General features: G+C 35.9%; 2 long non-coding RNA genes across 3 annotated transcripts; both read left to right on the forward strand.

Moving 5' to 3' along the window:
• Window positions 1–126: 126 nt before the first annotated feature.
• On the forward strand, window positions 127–5,644 carry LOC127987141 (uncharacterized). Of its 2 annotated transcripts, XR_008161053.1 has the most exons (5): window positions 127–248; window positions 358–425; window positions 786–3,471; window positions 3,565–3,704; window positions 4,970–5,644. It is a non-coding gene; the product is annotated as an uncharacterized LOC127987141 (long non-coding RNA). The 2 variants fall into 2 exon arrangements; XR_008161052.1 differs by having other exon boundaries at window positions 786–3,704.
• Window positions 5,645–9,880: 4,236 nt separating this feature from the next.
• LOC127987147 (uncharacterized) lies at window positions 9,881–11,157 on the forward strand. The gene is made up of 3 exons (XR_008161061.1): window positions 9,881–9,931; window positions 10,060–10,124; window positions 10,831–11,157. It is a non-coding gene; the product is annotated as an uncharacterized LOC127987147 (long non-coding RNA).
• Window positions 11,158–12,953: the final 1,796 nt, after the last annotated feature.

The raw sequence follows: 12,953 nt of genomic DNA on the forward strand, positions 1-12,953 counted from the left end.
AATTGTTTCCTCTGTTGTTAGTTCAATGTCCGCTTTCATATGTCCCGTATCTGTTTGTTTCTCCTTGTGAAAAATATTACTGTGTTCACTTCTCAATAGATCACCATAATGAGTGTCTATCTGTATAGTTTCAGACTCAACATCTGTTAAAGTACTGATCTCTTCTTCTGCTGCTGGATCTCTGCTGATTGTTGCTGCAGTCGTGATAGTTTGTATTTGCAGGAAATGTAGACAAACAGACAAAGAAGGTAAGTGTTAAATCACACACTATGCAGCACTATTCAGCTGTCTCACTGATGCTTCTTTAAAAACACAGAAATGCAATGTTTTAATCCATTATTTTTATCGTTGAAACAGCTGAGACTCATGAAGATGAGATCACTTACATTGAGCCTACATTCTACAAAAGAGAAGCACAGAAACCGGTAATATACTAAACAATGTTGTGTATCTGTGTCATTTCAACAGTGTGTCCATCTGTGTGATAGAGCCAAAAGCACGAAGCGGCTCAATATTAGAGAAGTATAAAGTCATAGGATCAATATTCAGTGCACAGAAACCTTTTACCATGTAACTAAAGGATAACAGATCAAAAAGTCCCTTAGTTCATGCTTCCGGTGCTCAAAATGAGCCTCTGATGAAGTATTTCCTGTCAGCTGATGTCATCACAGTTAAAATCTTCAGTTTCAGATACTGAACATTCTTTTGTGATTCTTCAAATGCTTCTGAAAAACGTCATGATGTCAAAGACACATAAGACTGAATTAATTATTTATTTTTTACAGGATGTTAAAGAGGATGATGACGTGGAATATGCACTTATCGTCAAGAGAAGATGATCAGACACGTATCAGACCCGCTTTGTGTCTTTCACAGGAAGCTCTTGTGACTACCTCTGAGTCTGTCATTTCATCTCAGCCCTTGAAAGCATGTAGATTGAGTTTTAGGATTGTAAGTTTAATTCAGGGCTGGATTAATGAAATTCTCTCTTAAAGAAAACAAAATCATTTTAATCTTGTGAAACACAAACATTTTCTTGTTTGACTCTATAGCCTCCTAAGGAATTATAATTATAATTATTTTATTATTATTATTTTTAACAAATTCCCAAAACGAGAAACATTTTTGCATCTGATTTACATCGGTGTAGATTTGCAGGAAACAGTTGTTCTTGAACATTGCTGAATGTTTGCGGTTGACTTAAACACAGACACTGCTAAGGCGTCATTGGCGTGTGGTTAAATGCCTTTTTCCATTTCCATTTCTTATGAAACTCAGTCTAACTTTAGCATTAACGAACCACTTTACCATGAAATCCTGAATCTAACAGATACACGATTCTCTCAGATAAAATAGTATGTGTTAAAATATCAGTCAATTTGAGTGAAGTCTGATTTGTTACTATAGCACTTTTTTTCAATAGCAATTGTTTCAAAGCAGTTTTACAGAAAACTATGATGTTAAAGTTAAATAATATTTTGCAGATTTGAGCCAGGAGATAATCTAAATGTTTAAATTGATGAAGCAGAGTTTTGATATATACTGACCTGCACAAGTAAACTGGATGTATGTGCTATTCTCCAATATAAAGAGCTTCTAGTCAAATCAGGCAGTTATTTCTGAAAACTACTGATGTTCTTCATATCAAGCCCAAAACAGTTCATAACCTGTTTTTACCATCATTAGAGATAAATGCAATGCATTGTTCACTGCTGTGATTGTTATATCATGCAGATGTCTGATGGTTGTTATTGACTTATTTTCATTTTGGGGATAATTAACTAGCTAACTAACAACACCGCTAACAAAAAATATGTATATTTTTCAGTTGTATAACAGTGCTTCCAAAAGCAAAATGCAACAGCAACACATTTGGCAAAAACAGACACTTTTTTAAAAAAAACTTTGAAGGCCGTTTTGTCTGAGCGCCATCTAGTGTCAAAATAAGAATCTTGCAGATAACCTTTTATACAGTTTTGGTTCATCCAGAGACTAAAGTAATCTTATTGAAAATCACAATGATGTCATTCATTCATTCAGTCCACGGGCCTGTACCATGAACAAATTCAGTTACAGGGTTAGTTTTGAGTTGACAAAACCAAACCTCTCCAATCCGGCTTTGTTGGTACCATTATGCTGTTCATCAACTTTCTTTGTCAATTCAGGCTTAGATCAAAGAATGTGTAATATGGCGAGAAGTTTCACTTTCACTACAATTCGGCTTCTGAACTGGTTGCAGTTCCACTCTGATTCCATATGAGGGCGCTCACAGGACAAGTGCAGAATGAATGGTGGTCAATGGCGGTATACCCTCAAAATCCACTTTTCTGAGGATTTTTTTTTTTTTTTTTTTTTTGTCTAGTAATTTGAATGTTGTATTCGAAAGGAGATGCAAAGAAATCACACATTGCTGGGTGCTTGATTTTTTTAGAGACACTTATTTGCTTTAAAAAGTCTTTTAAAATGTCAATGACGTCATACACATCGTAAGACCAGAGGTACTGCTTTATGGCAATCCTTCAGTCAGTTTGGTGCTTTCAGAGAATGTCTATGGTGCTTTCCAGAGCCGTTGAAAAATTATTTAATCGCTCTGATGCTTTCGTGCTCTGATTTTGGACATTAGCCAACTTGGCATTTGGCCAACTTTCCCTCCCACGTGAACCTCCGTAAATTCAGGTTGGCTTTGACGATTAACAGTCCACATGGGTTAACTTTTTTCGTCCTTGGCAAATGAGAAATAGTACAACCCTTGCCCGCTATTAGAACAATTTATCATTGCACACCTGTGAGGCATTTTTCTTTTTTTTCTTTTTCAGTTTTTAATTGATATTTAGCACTATTGAGCATGACAGTTGTGTTTAAGGTGGCGATACTATACCATATGTATCCGGTATTTCTTAACACAAGAAGTACTCAAATTCAATTTATTTTCCATGTAAATTTCAAAGTACATGTATAACAATAGACAGATAAAATTGCCAGCAACAAAAAAAAAAAAAAAAAAAAGAGTTGCTGCGTTGAAAAGAAAAACTTGGGCGAAAAAGTCCGCCTTAACATTCTGATCCCGCTGATTCTGAAGCCATCAAGCGGTATCTCTGGTCATTATCATTCCTTCACTGACCAATTAGCGCTCATTAGCAGAATGCTAGTGTGTTATGGGCAACAACTCAACCTGTAGGAAATCGAAAGGACATAAGTACTCGTTCATTCAACTTTTGACCTATAACCCATGTTGAACTTGCAAAACCTACAATCATATCTGAGATTTCGGGTGAAAGGGACAAATTTAGCGAGCAGGGTATAACTGCAGCCTGGAGAACTCCAAAAGGGGCGAAAACTCAAATGGGGTGGGACCTCCAAAATAGAGCATGGCTTCCTCCCATTGAGAGAGTTGTCACAGGCCGGAACGGGCCCCTACCGAACGTACCACCTCGAGGAGTTTACCCAGAGACAGCACAGACGGACAGCAAGGTAAGTATAAATGTTCAGTTTTATCAAGTTAAGATCCTAAATACTAAAACACGTGATGGAAGAGTTCCAACTCTGTTCCCCTCGGTCCAGCAGCGGTGGGAGCTCTTGGTACAATGGTCCCAACCCAAGAGATAACAGAATGGGAAGCCAACTCAATCCTTCCACAGAGCAGATAACAGCACAGATAGGGCTACGAGATCTCCACGCAGCAATTCCTTTCCAAGCAGTCGTTGGTAAGTAACGATTCCTCTTAAGAGCCCGTCAGTGTTTAAGGTACTATCTGTGATTCTATTAAATATGTATATAGCCATATACTACTTTAATCTATAACTATATGATTTACATTTTATAACAAAAAAGAAAAATAAATTTGAATAAATTAATCCAGCTGAGGTAAATCTTGGTTTATTGATCTGAATTCAATGTGTGGCGAAAGCAACCACACTTCCCTAGGAGGCGTGGGGTTTGTTTAAAATGTTAAACACTTTGGTCAACTTCGTTGTTTTATTAGGTGCTTTGTAAATAAAGTTGGATTTGATCGGCAAATGACATTTACATTCATTTACACACGTTTCATTTTAAACAACGATCATTACGAAATTACAGATAAATATGTAACGTTAGCTTGAATTAGAAATAAGTGATGACGAGCGTGAAACTGTGTAAAATCGGATTCCGGAACAGGAAGAACTAAAGAAACTAAGCAATGCACTTCCATAAAGTTGATTCATACGAACAAAATCACTGTATTTATGTTTTATACTAATGCCTTAAACAGCGCTAAATAAAAGGCAAAATTTTAAGTGAAATGCTGATGGGCATAGTCGAAAATGAAGAACTTTTCATCATGGAAAACAAAGTGTAAAAAATAGCCTACATAATCAAATAGATGTCTTACCCTGAACGAAAAAGGCAAATAAAATGATCACAACGTAGCATCCCATCATTTTCACTGCGGTACCTCAAATAAACGAGATATGTTGGAAATTCGAAGTAAAATTAAGTCCTACGCGGAAGCCAGGAGAGCACCCACACCGGCCGGCATCATCCCAACAAGGAAGTAGTGATGTGTAGTTTTTTAAAGATTTGAATCTTTAATTTGACTCGGGAATAACGAGTCGTCTCGGGGAAGTGATTCGTTCAGTCGCGCATGCGCAATAGCTATTATATAGGTTCTGTTCTGCTAGTAGTTCACCTGTGTCTGGTTTGAAAACAAATATAGCAGTTAGCCAGCTCCCAAACAATGATGGAGTTTTATTAACATATAAATAGTTTTTGAATAAATTTAAAATACCAGTTAAACCTAAGGAATTTGCAGTTGTAATGGATGCAATCCCTCAATAAGTTTTGTTTCTTGTTAGAAATGCATGACATGAGAAAAATTTGAATTTTGAAGAGATCAAGAGTAAAATATTTATTGCTAATACAAATATTATACAAAATAGAGTCTCAAATAATTATATTAGGAATATACTTAATAACATTGTTTATCCTCCAGCTCGCTTTTTCTGGTCTTGGAGATGGGAATTGGCGTAAAGCTTGGAGAACAGTAGACAAATTTTATATTAATAAAGTAAAAGAGTTTTCTTTTAAAATAATGCATAGAATAGATCCAGTTAAACATGTGCTGGAATGCTTTAAATCAGAAATTGATTACTCTTGTGATGTCTGTAAAGGTGAAAAGGAAATTATTTTTCATTTATTTTTTCATTGTATACATACAAAAATATGGACTGATGTGGAGTTTTTTATTAAGAAAATATTGGACATTTATTTGCAGTTGAGTGGATTTGATGTAATAATATACTTCAGTGATCATGGAGTTGACAAAGATGAAGCATATTTCATACAATTGTTAATTGTAATGGGGAAGTTTTATATTCATAAAATGAAGTGGTCAGGCTCCAAACCAAACTTTTCTCATTTTCTAAATGATTCCAAGCTGAATTGTAAGATTCTATGAAATTGCACAAGTAAAAAACCTATTCGAGCTTATAGTAAACAGGTATAAAGTGACACCCCCAAAATATTTATCTATTTATTTTTATGTTGTTATTGTCCTCTGGCATGGTTTTCATATTAATGTTGTTCATATTTTTTTCCTTCTCATTTTAATGTTTCTCGTTGCATTGTTTTGATGTATGGTATAATAAAATTAAAATAAAACAAAGTTCACCTGTGTCAGTCAATGCAGTATTGAGCCAGAAAGAGAATTGATCAGTTCATCTTTCAGGTCTTTGGGTTGTTCGTTCTTTTGTCCCGTGATGTGACAACATTAGCATCTTTTCAAATATAGGCTAATTCATAAAGGTTTATCAGTTTCATACGTAACATTCAGTTTTCAGTTTAATTCTACAGTGATTTATCTACGTGATATGTATTTCTATTTGTGTATTTGTGGAGTTGTTTCCTGCACATAATTATAAAACAAAATGAAAACAGCATACTGACCCAAAAAAAAAAAGTAAATAAATAAATAATAAAATGAAATATGTATTTCTATTTGTGTGTTTGTTGAGTTGCTTCCTGCACATAATTATAAAACAAAATAAAAACAGCATACTGACAAAAAAAAGGAGTAAATAAATAATAAAATGAAATATGAATTTATATTCAGTGTTTTGACCACCAGATAGCCTCAATACACTAAATTCCGGGAATTAACCTTTTATAACATTAGATTAGAAGCCAGAACAGAGTGCTAGATGACTTTTCTTTTATTTTATTTTCTTTTCTTTTCTTTTCTTTTCTTTTCTTTTCTTTTCTAATTTTAATAAAGTGTCTGTGGTGATGGCTCAATATATGTTTTTCTTTAGTATGACCTCTAGACAGTTATTTAGTTAATATATATATATATATATATATATATATATATATATATATATATATATACACAGTACAGACCAAAAGTTTGGAGACACCTTCTCATTCAAAGAGTTTTCTTTATTTTCATGACTATGTAAATAGTAGAGTCACACTGAAGGCATCGAGGGCTATTTGACCAAGAAGGAGAGTGATGGGGTGCTGCGCCAGATGACCTGGCCTCCACAGTCACTGGACCTGAACCCAATCCAGATGGTTTAGGGGTGAGCTGGACCGCAGACAGAAGGCAAAAGGGCCAACAAGTGCTAAGCATCTCTCTGGGAACTCCTTCAAGACTGTTGGAAGACCATTTCAGGTGACTACCTCTTGAAGCTCATCAAGAGAAAGCCAAGAGTGTGCAAAGCAGTAATCAAAGCAGAAGGTGGCTACTTTGAAGAACCTACAATATGACATATTTTCAGTTAATTCACACTTTTTTGTTATGTATATAATTCCATATATAATTCCACATGTGTTAATTCATAGTTTTGATTCCTTCAGTGTGACTCTACAATTTTCATAGTCACGAAAATAAAGAAAACTCTTTGAATGAGAAGATGTGTTCAAACTTTTGGTCTGTACTGTAAATATATTATATATATATGCTTTAATTGGGAAAATAACACTCTGAGGCCTTCTGTAACTCTCTAGTGCATTTAGCTATTATTATGTGTTTGCAGGCATTAAACCACTGTACATGCTTGGAAACATTTTGCTTTTAACTTTCCACCCTTATGAAGAGCTGATATTTATCAGGTCTGTGAAGGTGTATTCTGTAATCATTACTTCTTTGTAAATGAATATGCAAATATATATGACATATTCACTGAAATACATGCAACAGAACATCCATGAGACACATGTTAGTGGTTGAGCTCACAGTGCTGATGTTGTTTAGCTGCTGTTCTTTAACAATCCTCCAGATGGCGTCATTAATCAGTTCAAACAAAAACAAACCACTGATGATCGATCAGTAAACTCTTATTGTTAGCTCGTCTCTGGTATTAATTCCACGTTTGTATTATTTTGTGTATGTGGTTCATCAGTCCTGCTTATTTCTTTGCCATCTGTGAATCTTTGTTGTCTTCCAAGAGAATGATGTAGTGATAACTCATAACCCAAATGACATTAGCTTGATGGAGACTGTGACTGATTGGGACATTAATGAAGTGTAGTGTAAAAAGGCAAGCTGTCTATGAATGTAATGATCAGGTAAATGTTCCCCAGTAGACTTTACTGTGACTTTTTACTGTGACTGACTTTAACTGCTTTTGTCTTGTTTCTTTTTTCTTCAGTGATTGTACTCATTAACAGCAGCTGTTGATCAGTGTCTGAATTCACTCATTAGTGTTCATTCTCTCTGTCAGGTGGACAATATTAGTAAACTCATGTAGGGAATAGTGAATGAGGGTGTAGGGTGTGATTTGAAACACAGCCGCTGAGTGTCGACTTTGAACGTTGTTAATTTACGATATATAGCAGCAGGCTACCTTCTCGAAAATGATGAATATTACCCAGAATGCACTGTTTTATTGAAAAACAGTATAGACCAACGCTACTTTTGCGTCATCGAACGGTAACGCCCCTTTTTTGGGGGAAAACAAACGGATTCCCCTGATACAGAACTCGCTCTAATTTCTTTATAGCAAAAATGGCACAAACATACACACTCTCTTTGCCGGCCGAGGACCGTGTGAGATATTTAAAGAAGCTACTGCATACGGTGTTTACAGAGGTGTCCCTCTGAAATGGTGGAAAACTGGATTAATAACCCCACGCAGTGGCCAAATATGGACATATAACGTTACCATTATCTCGTGGAATCACCAAGTAGCCTATTTTTTGTCATTAACACACTCACAGTATGATAAACTAGATGATGAGGCCATGTCAAGAGGAGTCAGTGGTTTACTTGGATCATATTTCACTTGATTTAAGCTATTGACAATTTTGTTGTAGTTAGAAATACGAAGCTGCTAGTAGCTACATGATTAACGTTAGCTCTCATTAGGCACGCTACCTTGGCTGTTAACTGATTTTACATTTGATATATTCGCAGGTTATGACTAAACAATATCTGTTTGAAATTGTCTCTGACTGGCCTGTACACATCAGAAACAATGAAAAACAAAAGGTCCCTGGAGCGAGTTCTGTATCAGGAATCTGTTTGTTTTCCCCCAAAAACGGGCGTTACCATTCGATGACGCAAAAGTAGCGTTGAAAAAAAGTTAAAGTGACATGACATTCAGCCAACACTCTAAAAAACGCTGGGTTGTTTTTTCAACCCAAATGCTGGGTTGAGGCCGTTGGATAGGACTTTGGGATGTTTTAACCCAAGTTTGGGTTGAAAATAACTCTCTTTTTTAACCCAGCGAGGCTGGGTTGAGGACGCGGACGTGAAGGAGAGCACGCACGTCACGTCAAGCTCGTACGTCTCCAGTGCGAGCAGCCGCCATTTTCTCAGCGTGATAGAAGCGAGAAGTGAGTGAAAGACTATGGTAAGTAAATATTCAAAATGTAAAGTTATCTTTTATTGTTTACCCGGTTGTATGAAAGGCGGAAGGTTTTATGAAAGGCGGAAACAAAGGAGCTTAACGTTATATATATATATACAAAAAAGAAAAACGGACGCGGTTTTCGCCTCAGACACGGAGGTCTTAACTGCCTCATGTAACGGTACTGAACGGAGGATGTACTTTTAATATAACGTCCGTGAATGTATTTTGTCATATTTACATAAGATTTTACATTATCTGTACTTTTTGAGGCGTTAACAGACGGTTATGGTCACGGTTACGCTAATGTGAATGTCTTTTTTTTCGCGGTTAAACTGAATGTGTGTTTGTCTCCTAAAGGTAACGGCATTGTGTAGTAAAGACTAGCATAATTATTTTGAGGCTGTTGAAGTGGTTACTGTTAAAAGTATGTTTTACATGTAATATTTCTTGTCGAGCTCCTGTCTTCATTGTCCTCGCGCTGAGCGTTAAAGACACAGAAGCTGTTTGTGTGAGGAGTCACAGACCTGTGTGAGGATGAGGAGGAGGTGTTCTTCTGAAGAGAGGGACAGACGGTTTAAGGAGAGTAAACTTCAGAATAACATCAAGCTATCTTTATTTTTACTAAGACTAAAATGTTTTTTTTTTTTTTTAGATGTTGAAATGAGCATCAAGATAACTTCATTCTTTTGAGACTGATGTAAGTTAAGTTATTACTTTTTTTTTTTTTTTTTTAGAAAATTAATGTTTCTGTTGTGTCCTGCCTGTTAACTTCACATTTCTGTCTGTGTGTGTGTGTATATATGTATGTATGTATGTATGTATGTATGTATATGAGAATATTTTATTGAAACCATTGATGTCCCTCTTTGCAGAACTCAAACTAACTGGAGTTCAGGACACAGAAGTCTGCTTGTGTGAGGAGGTGGTTTTCTCAGCTTCTTCTGAAGAGAGGGAAAGATCGTTTAAGGCAAGTAAACTTCATAATTTCATGTTATCAGTTGTTGTTGTGTTTTACTAAGAGTAAAATAATGTTTGTTTTTTGTTTTTGTAGATATTAAAAGCAAGAGACATGGGAGAGCATCATTCCTTTGAGATTTTATGTAAGTTATTTTTAGAAAATACATTTTTCTGTTGTCTCCTGCCAGTTTACTTCACATTTTGATGCAACAACAGTGTGATTACGTGCTCATTTCATTAAGACCATTGATGTCTGTGTTTTTTATTGCAGAAATCAAACCAACTTTGGAGTTGTCTGATTTGGAGAGTCATTATTCTTGGTCTTCGCTCTTAGAGGTAAAGTTCACACAAAAAATCATTTACTTGCCCTCAAGTCATTCCAAACCTATAAGACTTTTGTCTGTCTTTACAACATAAATTAATATATTTTTAGTTTTCTCATAATATTTGTCAATCCATTTATAGTTTAGATAATCAGTATTTTCAAGCTTCATAAATATAGAGTTATTGTAGAAGTAAATTCTGATATTTATATATGAATACATCTTAAATTATATGATAGCAAACATGTATGTTCAAAATAAAATACTGGTCTCCCAGACCAGCAATGGAGGACACAAAAAGAGAATATTAAATGTATTCATATGTTTTCCAAAAAATGAGCAGAGTTTGTATGATTCTTGAAAAACATGGGGAGAGTAAATTATGAACATTTTAATTATTTGGTGAACTAACGGTTTGAAGAGCAGCCCTCCATGTACATGAATATTGTGAGGTATGTGAATGTCATGTCTGTTTTAATGTTTCAGTAAAGAAGCTTTCTGAAAGCAATATTTTTTCAAACAATATCACCTGCCCTCACACTAGTGCTGCCATTACAGACTTCATGAGAGCTGTGGTGGACTGAGACATTAAACAACCGCACAAAGTGTTGAAACTTTAAAACCGATTATTTACCTATCCTTACGGATGTGAATACACCTCTACCTGAAAATGGATAGTTTAATTAAATGTTTTCTCTTTTCAAATGTGTTTCTCTTAGGTCACTGATGAAGAGCAGGCGGTGACTGGGATGAATGCTGGTCAGAGAGGAGAAACTTTCCCCTAAACAGCGGTGGTTTTAAAGGAGGACGCTGCCCTGGATGATGTAGAAGATGTCACATGCTGTGCTGATGGGGTTTCTTCATGATTACATCAGTTATGCTAAAGAGATCATGAAAATTGACCGTGATGCATGATCTGTATTCATGGACTATGAAACAAACTGTAAGTGTATAATTTGTTAAAAAAAAAAAAAAAGTTAAATGCTTTTTCTGTGTGTTTAGTAGAAGAGTTTACACTCGGTCATTCATACACCTGCTCACATTCTTTCACACACACACACACACACACACATGCGTCTGTTAAATGTTATAATATCAAAGTTAATGTTGTGATTTATTTGTGTACTGTCATGCCAGAATAGTTTGAAAGAACCTAACTAATTGTAAATTTATTGTATGTGTTTTCGTATATTTTTATACAATATATACAATTGAACAAAGTCCAATTTGATCCTGAGTTATATTTATCAAATGTTCAATGCTTTGTTTATGAACTCTGTAGCTGTTAATGCCATCCTTTTCTGCATTTCTTCTAACATGTTACTTTTTGACTTTTCTCTTGTTTTTAATAAATATTTTCCTTTTGATAATTATTATTTGTGTGTAAAAGTGATATTTAAAATGAACAACATTTGTAGGTTTAATGCCTAGCTCAATTTGGGTTAATTTTAACGTAGAAATGCATTGTTTCCCCACATGGCTGCACTCTGCGAGTTTATTTTCTTCCAGGAGGAGGCGCTAAGAGCGGGAGAGGTAAGGGTTTCTCCGGTAACGGCTGCAGAGCGGTGCTGAGCTCACAAACGCTGCCTTATCAAGCGTTACATGCGAAATGATATCGAACATTTTATAAATACAGTAGTTTTCCTTCTGAAATACAGTGATAAAAAACACCCGCTCTGGTTTTTGAAACCCTGCAATATAGTCATTTTAAACCATAAAAAAGGCAACCCAGCAGGCTGGGTTATATATGATAACCCAACTGGTTGGGTTAAAATAACCCAGCGCTGGGTTCGTCCCTTTTTGACCCAGCGCTGGGTTGTCAAAATAACCCAAATTGGGTTGTTTTCAACCCAGCAGTTTTTAGAGTGAAGTATGGTGACCCATACTCAGAATCTGTGCTCTGCATTTAACCCATCCAAAGTGCACACACACACTGTGAACACACACCCAGAGCAGTGGGCAGCCATTTATGCTGCGGCGCCCGGGGAGCAGTTGGGGGTTCGGTGTCTTGTTCAAGGGCACTTAAGTCGTATTATTGCTGGCCCGGGATTCGAACCCACAACCAAGTAGGAGTCAAACTCTCTAACCACTAGGCCATGACTTCCCTTGGTCTATGTTACTGTCGAAATTTGGCCGTTTTTTTACAGCGATTTTTAACAGTGCTGAAGTTGGACCAATCAGATGTGAGAGAAGTGACACATGTCTTACACAAAGTCACTCCAGTTTATCTTGCTCCAAATTAAAGACTACTAATGCAAAAAAAAAAAAAAAAAAAGCCATTTTATGATTTATATAATTATTGGGATTCATATTATTATTATTATTATTTATCTTTCACACACAAGCAATTTTAGTTGTTATTATAAATTGTTTATTTGAAGTAAATCAAACTTGCTTTGTGTTGCAAGGCTTGTGATTGGCTGTTCACCAGTGATGTCACACATTCATGCGCATGCACTCCACAAACTCGGGATCTAAGCAGAGCCCGTCTATGGAGAGCCTTCCCACTCCCTATTAAGTCCTATTGTACTGAATTTTGGTTGCAGTTCCACCAGAGTTCCAAAAATGAGTGCAAAATGAATGGGAGTCTATGGGGCTAGATGGCTAAATTCAAGTGGGTATAACTGCAGACCAAATATCTCCAAAATGGGGCGTGAACTCCAAAATGGGGCGGGGTCTCCTTTCGCAAAGACTTTCACCATTGGCTGTGGCTTCAGCCAATTGCTCCTGGCTTACATTTCAAAATAAAACCTTATAAATTAATTGTTTCTAGTTCATCTGAAAAAAAAAATGCTATATATAAATATTATTATTTGTGATGCTGGGTGTAACTAAAAAGGTG

The sequence above is a fragment of the Carassius gibelio genome, chromosome B22 (assembly GCF_023724105.1).
Source record: "Carassius gibelio isolate Cgi1373 ecotype wild population from Czech Republic chromosome B22, carGib1.2-hapl.c, whole genome shotgun sequence".
In the NCBI taxonomy this organism is placed as follows: domain Eukaryota; kingdom Metazoa; phylum Chordata; class Actinopteri; order Cypriniformes; family Cyprinidae; genus Carassius; species Carassius gibelio.